The 16,437-nt window shown below is 38.3% G+C and overlaps 1 protein-coding gene across 2 annotated transcripts in view; it reads left to right on the forward strand.

Moving 5' to 3' along the window:
* LOC104600834 (transcription initiation factor IIA large subunit-like) overlaps window positions 1-16,437 on the forward strand; it is a 66,554-nt gene that overhangs the window by 29,686 nt on the left and 20,431 nt on the right. The gene's annotated exons all lie outside the window — the stretch shown is intronic.

The raw sequence follows: 16,437 nt of genomic DNA on the forward strand, positions 1-16,437 counted from the left end.
GTTATGAGGCCCACGTATGGCCTGCTGTGAAGCCATTAAATGGGCTAAAAAAGGCTGTGCAGTTGGGCCCAACTAAAAACTATAAGTGGGCCATTTTAACATTTCTTATTTAAACTTAAAGTAGGCCTGCAAATTAGTTGTTATAAAGCTGTTAAGTGGGCTGCACGCCCCAGCCTTTGTTGTTAACCCTAATGAACAATCCTAATCACATTAGGACTGTAAGATTGATTTTGGCTATAAAAGACATGGGCTGGCATTTCAGCCTTTATTTTTTTTACACAAGCTCTCTATGGTTCATGAGAGAAAGGGAAACCTTTCCTTCATTATTCAAGTCAAGGATCTGCTGAAATCTTTCAACAAGAGAGACTTTTTGTCTTCTCTTCACAATCTGTGATTAAACAAAGAAAGTTTTCTTTGTTTTCTGAAGTGGTGGACGAACAAAGAGAGATTTTTTTCTTCTCTTGAGGAGAAAAAACCCTAAACCAGGTTTGATATATATATATATATATATATATATATATATTTGATTGCTATCAAGAGAAAGGCTCACTTGTTTCCTCAATGGATTATTGCAGTATAATCACGGCATCAGCATGTCTGCTGAAACAGCGTATCTGCTGTTTTTTTAAAGCCAAGTTTGCTGTACCACATCAGCACATCTGCTGTTTTTTTTATCCAATTTCGCAGTATAATTACTGCATCAGCATGTCTGCTGAAACAGCGTATCTTCTGTTCATTAAAGCCAAGATTTGCAGTGTAATTACTGCATGCAGCATGTATGCTGAAACAATGTATCTGCTGTTTACTAAAAAGTTAAGTTTGCAGTAGCCACTGCATCAGAAACAGCATGTCTCTGCACAACATAGCAGAACTTCCTTATCTTTCTCTTTATATATTCTGATTTGTTGATCTTATTTCGGACACAGCCTATGTTTTGGTTATCAAAAACAATTAACAACTTTGCCAACACTTTGCTATTCTCTTAGCTAATTAAGATCTCTCTCTCTGTGTCTTTTTTTTCTCAGGTATGTTCACTCTGTTTTTAGTACTAAAGCTTCTTTTAGTACTGATGATTTTTTAATCAGGGACTTCTCACATGTGACCCCCTTGCTCATTACAGGGATCAATTTCACATCTGATCTCATAAAAGAGATCAAACTTAGAAAAAGAAGAAAACTTATCTCATAAATATTTGTTTCATCCTTCTTAGATCAATGACTGATATCATAAGAGAGATTATATCAAATATTTGACTACAGAAATCAATTTAAGGAGATTTTCTTTTATTTAAAAATCATTTTAATTTTTCAAGTAGACCTAAATGGAGACTTTCTTGGTCTTAGGCTGATATGTTCTCAATTTCAGCTTTGAAATTTTGATCTCATAAAGAGGGAAGGATTAGAGGTTGCCTTGATCTCATGAGATCATATCAACATGTTTGAAGATTGCATTGATCTCATGAAGAAATCAGTTTCAAAAAAAAAAAAAACAAAAGTAAATAAAATAACATTGATCTCATAAAATCATTTTGATCTCATAAGGAGATTAGGTTAAATTGACCTCATTGGAAATTATCTTGATTTCATAAAATCATTTTGACCCCCTTTACAGAAGAATGTTTCAATAAATTTCAGGCTTTTAATCTCATATAGAGATCAATTTCATATTTGAACTTTTTATTATGACTATGGGAATGATTTGGACCTCATAAAGAAGGAATAATAGATACCAATTTTTATAGAGTTTAACTACTTGATGATGGTTCCGATTGACCATTAGAGATTAATTTCAGATTTAAGGGTTTTGATGAAAAGACAACTTTTGGTCCAAAAAAATGTTGGAAAATTGTTTGGTTTGATCTCTTCCATTTTTTTAGATGGATACCCTTCAACAAAATGTTTCTCATGGGAGAGATGCTAACGATCAACCTCAACGAGTTCCTGCTCTTTATGAGAAAGCCCCAAATGACGAAGGGAATGAAGGAAGTGTTGGACCTAATTTCCTTAGGCCAATGTCTGCTTGTAATTTTGTATCTCCTGAAGAGAACCTATTCCTTGTTTGGATACCTCCTAAGGAAAAGCAACTTTCCACTTGGACTCCTAAAGAGCATACTTCCTTTGGTACTTTAAAGACTACTAAGGAAAAATCTGGTACAATAGAAATATCCACCGTCATTAATGGCATTTTAGATATGCTGTTATTGGAAAAGGTTGACCCTAGTTTTAATGCTATAACTAGGGTGAATTGGGATGAGAGCAAAGGCCCTACTTTGCATGGTATGCTGGTGCGAGGTATGAGATGGGATGACTTTTAGTTTTTTGGTTGTGCCTCGTTTTTGCCATTTTACATGAATGGATTGAAGTTATTTTGGACAAACATGAAGAAGTTCTAAAACACGCGGAAATATATGGAGCCATTGGTGTTTCTAAATACACCTATAATCGCTTTCCCGAAATTTTGTGTGCTTTTTGTGAATTATGGTGTCTTGCAACTAGCACTTTGCTACTCCCTTTGGAGAATTGGGGATTTCACTTTGGGATATAAAAATGATGTGGTACCAATCCTAGGTATTCCTTATGAAGAATACCTTCCATGTAATGATGAATTGAGAAAATATCCTATTGCAACTGAACTCTTACAACTTTACTCTCAACTATATGAACATTACGGATTGGAGGCCATTTCCTATTCACTATGGATATGATACTTTTATAGAGGTGACATGGTTTTTGGAGTTGTGAGTGAACCCAAGTAAAATATAGGGAGGAAAAGTGTTGGACAGAAGAATGTTGGGCATAAAAAATACAACTCTTTTGAGAAACAACTTTTGCCATTATGAGTCTCAAGAGATGTTAGGAGAATATTTTCCAAATCTCACTGGGAGGCGTTCTAGTAGCGAGTATCCCCGTTCTTACCCTCGCATGTGTCGCTAGTAGCATGGGTTGCCAGATCTTTAATGCTTGGGCTGCAAGAATGTTTTTTCGGTTTGCAGAAAATTTTTGTTTTTACTTTCAATAGTGGGTTGAAGCGAGATATAGAGTATGCAGATACTCGTGAGATAAAACCAAGAGAAATTGAGTTTTTGGTGTGTATACGTTCTCATATACTTCTAGTACGGGTGAATAATGAAATTGCTTTAGAGCCATATTCCCCAACAGGTTTGCTCGGTTTTTAGGATATGACCAGAGCGTCCCTTATAATAGGCTATCTTTCAACATTGTGGATCGGTCAGGTTGCACTCTTGCTGACTTGGGATAGACTTGGATGCGTTTTCTCTCTCGAGGCTCAGGGGCTTGTTTTATAATCCCACAAAAGAACCGTTCTATATATACCACTTCCACATATGTCAGATGGTGGAGTAGAAATACTCACATGTATTTTGACCATTCAATGGTACACATTGTTTCAACTGTTTGTCCACGAAAACCAACTCATCCATGTATTCAAGTTGTTCTTGGTCCTTTGAAGGATGTCTCTACTTGTCTTATTGATGGAGCGACAACTTCTAACCCTCTCACCAAGGAAGTTGGTTCTAGTTCTAAGAGGATACTAGATCATTTAGAAGAAGACTCAGGTGTTTATTTTAAGTGAGCTCGATATCCACATCCCTCAATTGATGAGGTAGAGGAGGATCCTTTTAATCTAGAGAATTTTCCCAATGATTTTCCCCTAGTAGGACTGTTTTGTTTTCAAATTTGTTGTCACCTTTTTTTTGTTTGTTTTGTGTTTACATTCTTATTTGTTTATTATTTGTTTTTTTCTTTGTTTTAGGAAGAGAATGCTTATGAAGGTCAAGACTTTCTTAGTATGCTTGGTCCTATATTACAGAACGAGGATGAACAACTATCACACTCTGTAGAGGATACTTCTTTACAAGAAATGACAAATCCTAGTAATTTGATAGACCAATTTGACCCTTCTAGTGGTATAATGATGGTGGATGGTGCTTCTGATAAATTACCTTCTTTGGAAGGTAGTGGGAAGAATGTTGAATTTGAAACTAGCCATATGCGAGAAACCTCATGTGTCCATGATGGTTTACCTTTCTTAGAAGGTAATGAGAAGAATGCCGAGGCTGGAAATGTTTCGCTTGTTGATGATAATTTACCTACCTCAGAAGGTATGACGGAGTTTGTGAATCACAGCTTCCAAGAAATTTTGGAAATTGTAAACAACTCCTCCCCTAAGGAATTGATCCTTAAGAGTAAGGAGATCCATAACAGCCTTTCTGTACTTTAATCAATGGTGACTCTAGCACCTGGTCTTCAGACAAGGGTGGAGAAATTCTGTCATGTTGTGACCAAAGTTTATCTATAGCTAAAGACTGTTGCTCCCGACAAGCTGAAATTGCAAAAGGTTTAGGCATAGATGAACTCAAATACCGAGAAGCCGTTTCTCGTTATAAGAAATGCATTGACCGCATTGATGCTATTCATGGGAGACAGGCTGACATGGTTGTGAATTGTTCTGAGATAGCTTCAAGAATGATTGATTTGCTTGCTGAGCTCAAGGAAGCTAAATGCCATGTCACTAATCTTAGACATTGACTTGTTGAAGAACAACAAAAGGATGAGGCATTGAAAGTAGAGAAATTTTCTCTTGACCGTGAGCTCGCAAAATGTAAAGAGTGAGAAGTTCAATTGAAGGCTTGCAAGTTGGAAGTTGGAGTTTAACAAATGAAAGCCCACGAGGCTTGTGTGGCTAGTTATGAGAATTTACTTATCTCATATGAGCAAAGGCACTAATTCTTTAAAGATATTTGAAATGTATTGATTTGTTCATACATTCTTTAGAAGCTTTTATAATAACATTGATATTTAAATGAATATATGTTTTACATTATTGTTATGGCTGGACCTATATATTAGGCTGCCTACGTACCCATTTAGGGATCAAATCAACGAAGTTCATGTGCTGCTCCAACAGTTTGATCACATGAGAGCGATTAGTGGGGCATTTTAGCAGTTTTACCACGTACTGATACCATTGGTGGTTTATCTAAGCAGTTTAGCCATGTGTAGACATGGTGGTTTTACTCATCAGTTTAACCACATAAGAGGCATTGGTGGTCCTTCATTTAAGCCTTCTTTTTGTTTAAGCGTAAAAGCGCTTAATGAATTTACCATTTACACAATGGTATTTTACTTGACCTTCAGAGTCAAGGAGTTCATATGCTCCTTGTGGGAAGACTTTAGTGACTACATATGAGCCCTTCCATTTGAGTTCAAATTTCCATGAAGTTTTCCTTGTAACTACGATAGGCCTTCTGATAGTTAGGATTAAATCTCCTACTGCAAATGACCGATATCTCATCCTTTTATTAAAGGTGCATGCAACTTGGGCTTGGTAGACTTCTAGTCTTTGTTGAGCTATGAGTCTCTTATCATCAAGAGCCTCAAGTTCAGCAAGCCTTATCTTTACATTTTCTTCCAGATGTACAAGTTGTGTTGCAATCCTTAAAGAGGGCAACTGAACTTCTAGAGGAAGATCAACTTCTGCTCCAAATACCAAACCATAAGGTGTGCATCTAGTGGCTGTTCGTACTGTTGTTCGATATGCCCAAAGTGCTTTATGGAGGCATTCATGCCAATCTCTTTTATTCTTCGATACTATCTTCTTAAGTATTTTGCAAAGAACTTTGTTGAAAGGTGCTTGTCCATTTGACGAGAGGTTATAAGTTGCAGATTTAGCATGCTAGAATTTATATTTCTCAACTAACTTTATCATGGCCTTGTACTTAAAGTACGAGGCATTATCCGATATAATTTTGGAGGGAATTCATATCTGTATATGATATGGTTTTGAATGAACTTGGAAACATCTATTGCCCTAACTTCTTTTAATGGAATTGCCTCTGCCCACGTGGAAAAATAATCATTGGCAGCCAAAATATATGAATGTAACTTAGAAGATGGTGGTTTAAAAGGACTGATGACATCTAGGCCTGAAGCCTCAAATGGCCACGATAATGTTGTAGGGTGAAGAGGCATGGGCGTATGATGTATAAAATCGCCATGAAGTTGACATACTTTGCAAGTAGAAAATTGTATTGCATCTTGAATCATAGTAGGCCAATAATAACCTAACCTTTTTAATTGGCCTACAACTTTTGGTCCGGCTTGATGAGCTCCACATGTGCCTAAATGGACTTCATATAATGCATTTCTTGCTTCTTCATTAGATAGACATCTTAACAAGATTCCATCAAAGGATCTTCTATATAAGGTGTCGCCGAAATAAGTGAAACGTGGGGCCTGTTGACGTATATCGACTCTTTTCTTTGGATCTATAAGTAATCTCTCATATTGTAAATAATCAATAATGGGTTGTCTCCAATCTGTTTCTTCTTCGATTTGGTACACTGTAACCATGTTAACATTGATCGCTTCTAGTAACATACCCCTTAGATTTTGGCAGGTAACACAATTCCTTAAGATGCAGATAGCATCTAAGATGATAATGAGCCAAAAATAGCCCAATTCTTCTAAATATCCTACCATTTCAGGGATATTCTGATGTACATCGCACTCTTTTACGTGTATTTCGCGGAGAGCTGATTAGACTTCATTTCTAGAAAGGCACTTAAGTAGAATTCCATTTACGGATTTTCTATATAAAGTGCCATTTATATATCTATAATGTTCAGCTTGGCGTAATACATCAATACTCCTAGGATCTATCGGGATGGGCCTATATTGTAGATAATTGATTATGGGCATTCTCCAATCTGTGGTTTCTTCTTTCGACTGAATTGTGACAAAGTTCACAAGCACAATTTCCCAAACTCTTTCGTTTATGGGGGGAAGAACATGTTTCTCGCTGACTGCAATATGAAGTTGTCTTTGTTTAGGTAAACTAAGAGACGCAACCAACTTAGCTAAGGCATTGACCTTATCATTTTCTGACCTTGGAATGTGACTCACTTGTATGCTGTTGAATTGAGATATTAACTCTCTAGCTCTGTTAAAGTAAGGGATTAAACTTAACTTTTTAACCCCATACAATTCATTTAACTGGTTAACCACCAATTTAGAATCACCAAAGACTTGTAAATATTTAATATTCATCTCCCGAGCCATTTCTAAACTGATAATGACTGCTTCATACTTAGCCGTATTGTTTGAGCATATGATTTAAAGGAGAAACAATATGGAATCTAATCTCCTGTGGGAGTGATGAACACAATCCCCGCTTTTGCATCTTGTTTTGAAGAAGCTCCATCAAAATAGTGTTGCCATGGTCTTTCGGTTTCTATGTATAAGACCCTTTCATTTGGGAGGTCTTCTGAAAGTTCAATGTTGTCTGGCACAAGATGAGCTGCTAAGAAGTCAGCTAAAGCTTGTCCTTTTCTTGCTTTTAAAGGAACATATTTTATCTTGAACTTAGATAAAATAAGTGACCATTTTGCTAGTCTACTCTTTAGGACTGACCGAGAGAGCAAATATTTGAGGAGACAAGCTTTAGAAATTAAGGTAACTGGATGTGCAAGCAAATAATGTCGTAACTTTTGAACAACAAATACTAAAGCTAATACTCAGATAATAAAGGGCATTTTCCCTTCCTTTATCATTATTTTGAGCTAATAATTCCCCTAGAGTATTTGGTGAAGCTATAATATATAATATCAATGGCTTTCCTTTTATTGGTGCGGCAAGCACTGACGGGTTTAACAAATAATTTTTTATGCTTTGGAAAGCATTTTGACATGCTTCATCCCATATAAAAGGTACATCCATCCTCATCAACTTAGAGAAAGGTTGGCATCTACCAGACAAGTTGGAGATGAATCTCCTTATATAAGCAAGTCTCCCTTGTAAGCTGCGTAATTCTCGCAAATTTCAGGGAGGAGGCATTTCTAAGATTGCCTTAATTTTTATAGGGTCAATTTCAATCCCTCGATGTCGAACAATAAACCCAAGGAATTTCCCTGAAGTTACCCCAAATGCACATTTTAAGGGGTTCATTTTAAGTTGGTGTTTTCAAAGTTTGTCGAAAACCCTTTTGAGATCATCTAAGTGGTGTTCTCTTTTCTTAGTTTGCACCACTAAATCATCAACATAACATTCCACAGTGTTGTGGAGCATACCACTGAATATGACTGTCATGGCTCGTTGGTATGTAGCTCCAACATTTTTCAAGCCAAAGGGCATAACTGTATAGCAAAATATCCCTTTTGGAGTTTGAAAAGTAGTTAGCTCTTCATCTTTTGGAGCCATCTTAATTTGGTTATAACCTAAAAAGCCGTCCATGAAGGACAATGCTTCAAATCCCGTAGTAGCATCTAGTAGCAATTTTATAATAGGTAGTGGAAATTCATTTTTAGGACATGCATCACTAATATCCCTAAAATCTATATAGATGCGGACTTGTCCATTTTTCTTTCTAATAGGAACAATATTAGCAAATAATGTAGGATATTTTACTTACCTAATAAAACTAGCACTTATCAATTTATCAACCTTATATTCAATTTGTACAGTGAGCTCTGGTCTGAAGCGAAGTTGAGCTTGTTTTATTGGACATCTATCCTTAGAAATAGCTAATCTATGTGCAACTATTTTAGGATCTAATCCTGGCATGTCTTTATAACCCCAAGCAAAAACATCTTCGTATTCTTTAAGTAAGGATTCATACATTATTAGCTCTTCCCTAGTAAGTAGAGCACAGACAAAGATGGGCTTGGGGTCTTCAACACTTTCAAGGTTGATTTCTTGAAGGTTATCTACTGTTGCTGGACCTCCATCTTCAAGTTTTTGAGGGTGTAGGCTGAGCCTCTTAACTTCTTTTATTTCTTCATCTTCATGGAGAAGATTAATTGATTGAGGGATATCCTCTTGAGGCATTACCTTGATCCTCCAGATGTGAGGAGTCATGCTCTTTGGTGGAGATGTAATGGACCTCTATTTTGAATTCTCCACCATCTTCCAACTTTTTAATGATAATGTTGGGTTGCTCTTTCTTTTCCACATCCTTGTTGACCTTTTGGTTTGGAATTATAGGTTTCTTGAAAACAGAGACTTGTTTCTTTTCATAAACCTCTAAGTCGTTTGAAGACAGAGACTCGTGGCTTTATCTCCTCTTGGATGAAAATAGCCTTTTCACGTTCTGTGAACATAGGGATTGCTGAGGTCGATGCTGCATCACTACATGTAGGATTATGGTAGTGATTCAATGGCTTGAACTTTTGGAGAACTAACCTTCTATTCTTTCTTCCATTTTTTGGGAGGGGAGTTGACACAATAAGTTGAGTGTATGGGATGGATTGATCAGTCTTCCTAAGTGGACAAGTGTAACTTGTCATCAATGTCGCCATTGTAGTCTCTTGCAATGATGTAAGAGCCTTTTGCCCCAATTTCCTTTGGCTTTTTGGAATGTACCTAAAGGTAGCTTTAGGTTTTGAGTCAACTTGAGGTTTTTGCTTCCCTTTGACTTCCTATTGCAATGATAGAACAATCTTGATTTTTGAAGTTGATGGTTCTTTGCTTTCTTGAAGACTACTTTCAACATTCTCTTTAACTTCTTCCTTTGAAGAAGGGAAATGAAAATTAGCAGATTTATAAACTTCCTTCCGCACCCTCATTATTAGATGAGTATTTCTTTTTCCTTATTTCTTGCAGAGTCATAGGCTTAGGGACATCCTTTCCTTTAGCCTTATCCTTCCTTTTAATATTAACAAAGGTGGTCATGGTCTCTCCTTTGCCTACAAGCTTTTTTCCATCATTTTTTGTTTCTAAAGGAGGATTGGGCTTGCGTGCCACAGTCTTTTGCTTGGCAATTTGTCTTTCCACATTGCTGGCTTTAGAAACCAATGCATCAAATGATTGAGGTTCTGCTATGCCTACAAAGGTAGCAATCTCTGGCAAGAGATTGTTAGCGCACATTTGTACTACTGAAGTTTCCTTTAACTGTTCAACACACTGAAGATTTGTATTTCTCCATTGTGTAATGAAATACGAGTGGGGTCCACATCAGTGTTCTCTACACTTTCAACCTTACTGGAAGAGAACAGTGCTTCACCTGAGGAGCCTTTAATGAATCACCAATCTAATTATTGGCCAGCTATGTTGTATGGAGCAGAGTGTTGGGCTGTCAAGAAACATGTCCAGAAAATGAGGGTGAACCTTGGCTTCTAGAGCTCTCCCAAGGGTGACATCGGATCACTGGCCCATAGTGTTATGTAAGGAGGAAAGAAGGTGTGGAGGTCCTACCCCCTTTAGATTTGAAAATATGTGGTTACTTCATCCAGGGTTTCCTAACAAAGTGAGGGAGTGGTGGCATGAGTATAACCCGCTGGTGGAGTGGGAGGGGATGAGATTCCATAAGAAACTACAATTCTTGAAAGCAAGAATCAAGGAGTGGAATTTGATGGAGTTCGGGAGGACAAAAGAAAGAAAGGGAGACTTGATGAAGAAGATTGAAAGCCTTGACTTTAAAGAGGAAAGGGGAGAATTTGGAGAGGAAGACAATGACCTCAGGAGAGAATTGAGAAGACAGTTAGAGGACTGCCTGCACAAGGAGGAAATTAGCTGGAGGCAAAAATCTTGGTGTAAATGGTTGCAAGAGGGAGATAGAAACACTAGGTATTTCCACTCTCTAGCAGATGGCTGGAGAAGGAAGAACTTTATCTCCAAATTGGTAGTAGATGGAGTTGAGTTAGTACAACAAGAAGGCCTGTGTTTGGAGAACTTTATCTCCAAACACTGTGTGGAGCATTTCAAATCTATTCTAAGAAGGCCTGTGAGTAGAAGGGTGTGGGTAGAAGGTTTGGATTGGCCAGATGTAGGGGTGGAGAACAGGAGAATGATGGAAAGAAGCTTTAATATAGAAGAGATCAAGGAGGCTGTGTTTTCTATGGATAGAACAAAAGCTCTAGGGCCGGATGGGTTTACAATGGCTTTTTATCAGGATTGTTGGGATATCTTGAAAGATGATCTCTTGCGGGTGTTTGAGGAGTTTTTCAGGAGAGGAATTGTCAATCCGGGTGTGAACTCTACATTTATAGCCTTAATTCCAAAAAAGAAAGATGCATCCCACCCGAAGGATTTTAGGCCAATAAGCTTGGTTAATAGCTTGTACAAGATCATTGCAAAAGTGTTGTCTTTGAGGCTGAAGAAGGTACTGCCAGATATCATTGCACACTATCAAGGAGCTTTTGTGATTGGAAGACAAATTACATACCAGATTTTAATTGCTAATGAGAGTGTGGAGAACTTTAAGAGGGATAAGAAGAAGAAGGGAGTGGCCTGTAAGCTGGACTTGGAAAAGGCTTATGACTTGGTGGACTGGGAGTTCTTGAGGAAAGTTTTAACTAAATTCAGGTTTAGGGCTAGATGGTGTAAGTGGATCATGGGCTGTGTCTGGAATTGTCATTATTCAGTGCTAGTGAATGGGACAGTGGTAGATTTCTTTCTAGCCAGTAGGGGAATAAGACAAGGAGATCCCCTTTCTCCTTTCTTGTTCATTTTAATTGCGGAGGTTTTGGCGAATCTAATTCACAGAGCAGATTCTAGGGGGCTCATTAGAGGCTGGAGGGTTAGGAGGATGGAAACCCCCCTCACACATTTACAGTTTGCTGATGACACGATTCTGTTTTGTGAAGGTGGTAATGTGAGGTTTATTAGGAATTTAAAGTCGGTGATACAACTGTTTGGGAAAATGTCCAATTTGAAGGTTAACCTTGAGAAAAGCTGTGTAGTGGGGGTGAATTTGGAGGTGGGAGAGATCAGGGAGAGTGCTGAAGTGCTGGGGTGTGAAGTTTCGGGGTGGACTCTGAACTACTTAGGATTACCATTAGGTGATACTCCCAAGAGAGAGTTTCTGGAACCCAGTGATGGAAAGGTTTGAAAAAAGATTGGTATCCTGGAAAAAGAACTACCTCTCTCTTGGTGGGAGAATTACACTAGTTAAGGCCATGCTTGCTAACTTACCCATCTTTTTCATGTCGGTGTTTAAAATCCCAATGAAGATTGCTAACAGATTAGAGAAGATAATGAGAGATTTCCTGTGGGAGTTGGGAGAAGAGAAGAGGGATCATAGAGTTAGCTGGGAAATAGTGTGTAGGAGTAAGTCGTGTGGTGGTTTGGGGCTTGGGAGTATTAGGAGAAGGAATATGACTCTACTGGGGAAGTGGTTGTGGAGGTTTCCTATGGAGAAGGAGAAGCTATGGGCTAGAATAGTGGCAAGTATTCATGGGCTGGAGCACAATGGATGGGACGCTAGAATTAGAGCTAGGATCACAAGCAATTCTCCTTGGAAAGCCATTCATGACCTGCTACCAGTTTTCATTCCTAATATCAGGTATGACTTGAATTCCGGTAACTCCATAAAATTTTGGGAACAAACCTGGGTGGGGAGTGCCCCTCTAAAGGATCAGTTTCCGTCTTTGTATGCTCTTTCTGATTTGAAAAATGAGCCGATCTCGTCTTTCACCACTCTGTCCTCTTCCACTTATGAGATTGGGTGGAACTTGGGTCTAAGAAGGGAATTGAGGGACTCAGACTTCGACTGTATTCCGAGCCTTCTTGCACTTCTTGATAGTGTTGACTTAAACCCCACTAGGGCGGATTCTAGAATTTGGACACCTACCCCCAGTGGCATTTTCTCTTGTGCTTCGTTCTTCAAAGTCTTAAGTCAGTCCACCAGTTCTACCTTGTCCCCTTTCCCTGTTGGTGAGGTTTGGTGCAGAGCTATACCTCCTAGGGTTGGTAGTTTTTGTTGGGAAGCCTATCTGGAAAGAATCAACACTGGTGATCTACTCCAAAAGAAGAGACCCAATATTTGCTTGTCACCTCAGTGGTGTTTTCTGTGTAAAGAAGATGGGGAGACTGGTTTTCACCTAATGGTGTCTTGCCACTTCGCGAGGTCATTGTGGGATTGGGCTTTCTCCTTATTTGGATGCAGCTAGAATCCCCCATCAGACATGCAGGGCCTTTTCTCACCTTCCTTTTTCAGGTGGCAGTTAAAAAGGGGAAGGACAATGTGGAGAGGACTAAGGGCTGCAGTATGTTGGACACTGTGGGAAGAAAGAAACTCCAAGATATTCTCAGAAACTCAAGAGAGGAACAGCAGATCTGAGGGCTATCATAAAGTTTAGGGCGGTACAATGGCTGAAATCTTTGGAAATATTCACAGATTACACTGTGGATGACATGTTGAGGAAGTGGGGTGAAATTGCAAATTGCACGCAGACCAAGTCAGTAATGAGTGTGGCTTGGACTCCCCCACCTAGTGGATTCTTGAAATTAAACTTTGATGGATGCAATAGGGGAAACCCGGGACAATCGGGGATCAGGGGTGTTTTTAGAGATGAAAATGGGGTCATCTCTGCTATGTTCTCAGGCCCAATTGGAGTGGGTGACTTCCTTAGAGCTGAGATATGTGCAGTTATGGAAGGAGCCCGGAAAGCTAAGGAATTGAACATCAAGAAATTTATAATTGAAGGGGATTCAGAGGTGGTGATAGGGTGGCTGACTAAAGATCAAAATGATTTATGGAAGTATAATAATGAGAAGAGGAAATTCAAATGGCTGGTGTGGGAGATGGAAGTTAAGACATGTTGGATTAAAAGATCAGCTAATTCCCTAGCTGACGATTTAGCAAAACAAGGGGTAGAAAGGGATTCTTTGTTTTGGGCTAAGCTGTAACGTTAGTGTCTTTGTATCTTTGTAATTTCTTTTTCATTTCTTGAAGTTCTTTGTGACTCTTGGAAGATAAGTGTGTTTGTTTTCCACTTGTAAATTTTCTACTGATGAATTAATGAAAGTGTTATTGATAAAAAAAAAAAAAAATTCATTTACACTTTCATTTGGCCTTTGTTTCATTTCAGCCAAGTCTGTAATTGATAATTTCCTCTTGGAGCTCACAAACTGTGCTAAGAAAGCACGTTGCATATCATCCCATGTGATGATTGATCCTGGTGCTAATTCTGTGTACCAGGTAAAAGCTACTCCTTTTAAAGACTGCACAAATTGCCTTATTAATAAGGCATCATACATTGCTGATTCACCACACACAGAAAAGAAATGGGCCAAATGTTCATAGGGAGACCCATTTAATCCATCAAATTTCTCAAAGTTGGGCTTTTGATATCCTGAAGGAAACGGGAGTGTATCATAATAGGTAGGATATGGTTTCTTGTAACCAAGGACAGGTGGTGTGAGAGATGATTGGAATTCCTTTATTCCCTCTGCAATAAGTGTCTTTAGATCTATTTGAGGAGCAGGAGTAGAAGTTGATGCTTGTGGAGACGACTCTCTAGCAGATGTGCTTGCTTGAGCTGCCAATTGAGCAGCCAAAGATGCAATTTCTGCATCCTTTTCTGCCATCTTTCGTTGCATCTCTTGAATTTGTTCTTCTAAACTTGAAGTGCCAGTCACTATGACTGTCATAGGAGATGGCTCTTGGCCTTCTCCCAAGGACATAGCAATTCCTTGCAATTGTGAAGTAATTTCATCCACAGATTCATCTTATTGAATTGAAGATTTATGATCTTCTTGGATTAGTTTAACTTTGGAAGTGACAGACTCATTGGTCAAACTTGAACTTGACATGTCTTCAGAACTTTTCAACAATCGAGCTCTTGCTCTAGTGATAGGGCCTTTATAAGGCTTAAGTTCTTCATTGGGCATAGTGTATACCCCCGGTGCAAAGTAAAAATTTGCTTGTTTAGCAAACATGTATCCATTAATAAAAGCCCATTTTCTAGCTTCCATATCTGATTTTGCTTTCTTTGATCTTTCTGTAGCAAAATCAGCAAGGGAAATGGGAGTTCTACTTTGTAGCTTTTTAGCCTTTGAGGCCTCTTGGATCTAGGCTTACGAACAGGAATTGGAGATTGTTTTGAAGATCCTTCAATTCTAGTTGAAGGCTTCTGATTACGAATAATTTTCTTCCCACAAGAGGAAGAACCTTTTCTACTTGAATTTCCGAGTTTAATTACTTAGGGCTTCACTTGTGTAGATGAAGGAACATCTATTGCCTTTTCTTTTTTTAGTGACCTTCTTTTTTTTCTCTTTCTTGATCTTTTTCTCCACCTTAGTGACAGAAGACATAGTAGCAGAAGCAAGAGGATTCACGTCCACAGTAAATGTTGCCTTGTAGGAAGGCTTCTTAGAGCCTCCTATCTTTTCCTTCTTCGAAGCAGTCAGTTTGTGGTAGTAGACAACCACTTTAGGTGCCATGTCTAAGATATTTCTTCCTAAAAGTAGATAATATTGATATAAGATTTACGCATACCTTTTTTTTTTCTCCTTTTGTTCTATACTCTACGTCAGAGATTGAAAGGAAAATAGGTCCCATCGGGTGTGCCAAAATTATGTTGGTGTGAAAATTTTTATAAATTCTCATGCAACATAATTCAGTCAATCAAGTGATTGAGTTTTTATTATTTTAGGTAAGGCCCATTTAGGGAATCATACAGATTGTTCCCCTTAGTTACATCTCCACAAGAAAGTAGAGAACACCTTTTGATTCTGACTTGGAGAAATGAACGCATAGAACAAAAGAAAAGAACAATTGGGTACTTAAAAAGAACTTTTCATTTGCTTTTCTTTTACATCAAGTGTACAAGAATGAGAAGAAAGAAAAAGAAAATACAGCAATACATTTCTCTTTTCTTTTTAATTACAAAGAAAATTTCCTTCTCACTCCTTTCTTCACAATAAGTTGTAGTCAATCAGATGAAATTCTGATTGTAGACAGCCTTAATCCTTGGAATTTTGAATACAAAAAGGGAACCGTAGTCGATCAAACAGAATACTTGATTGTAGACAATTTTCATCCCTCTGCTCTTTATTTTCATTTGAAGGGAACCATAATCAGCCTTCGAGAATTATACTATAGATGGTGTAATCCTTAACTTTGTCTTGAAAGAGGGACCATAATCAACCAAGTAGAGGCACCTGGTTGTAGATGGTTTATTTCCCTCTACCCTTCATTTTCATTTGAAGGGAACCATAATCAGTCTTTGAGAATTAGATTGTAGATGGTTTAATCCCTAACTTTGTCTTGAAAGAGGGACCATAATCAACCAAGTAGAGGCACCTGGTTGTAGATGGTTTATTTCCCTCTATTTCCTTTCTCAAAAGTGAAAATAAAAGAGAGAGGAAGAAGGATGCATAGCAGAAGACATATATAGGAAGTATTCACAGAGAGGACTTTCTTTTTTCTACTTGTATTAGTGAGACTTTTCCTTCACTGCCTTCCCTTGGGCACTTACTTTTTCTTCTCCCCTTATCTTTGCTTTTCTCATGAATCTCTTGTGAAAATTTTCTCCGAAGAGTCTCTCTGTCTGTGTTTCTAGCTTCCCCTTAAGGAGCTTAAATAGGGAGTGGGGTAGTTATGTAACTACCCCCTCCTCCTAGGTGAAGGACACCTGTCCCTCCCATTTAAAGAGAGGGAACTCCCCACTTAAAGAGGGGGAACTCCCATACGGGATAC

Source organism: Nelumbo nucifera, chromosome 3, assembly GCF_055504915.1.
Source record: "Nelumbo nucifera cultivar China Antique chromosome 3, China Antique-T2T, whole genome shotgun sequence".
Classification (NCBI taxonomy): Eukaryota; Viridiplantae; Streptophyta; class Magnoliopsida; order Proteales; family Nelumbonaceae; genus Nelumbo; species Nelumbo nucifera.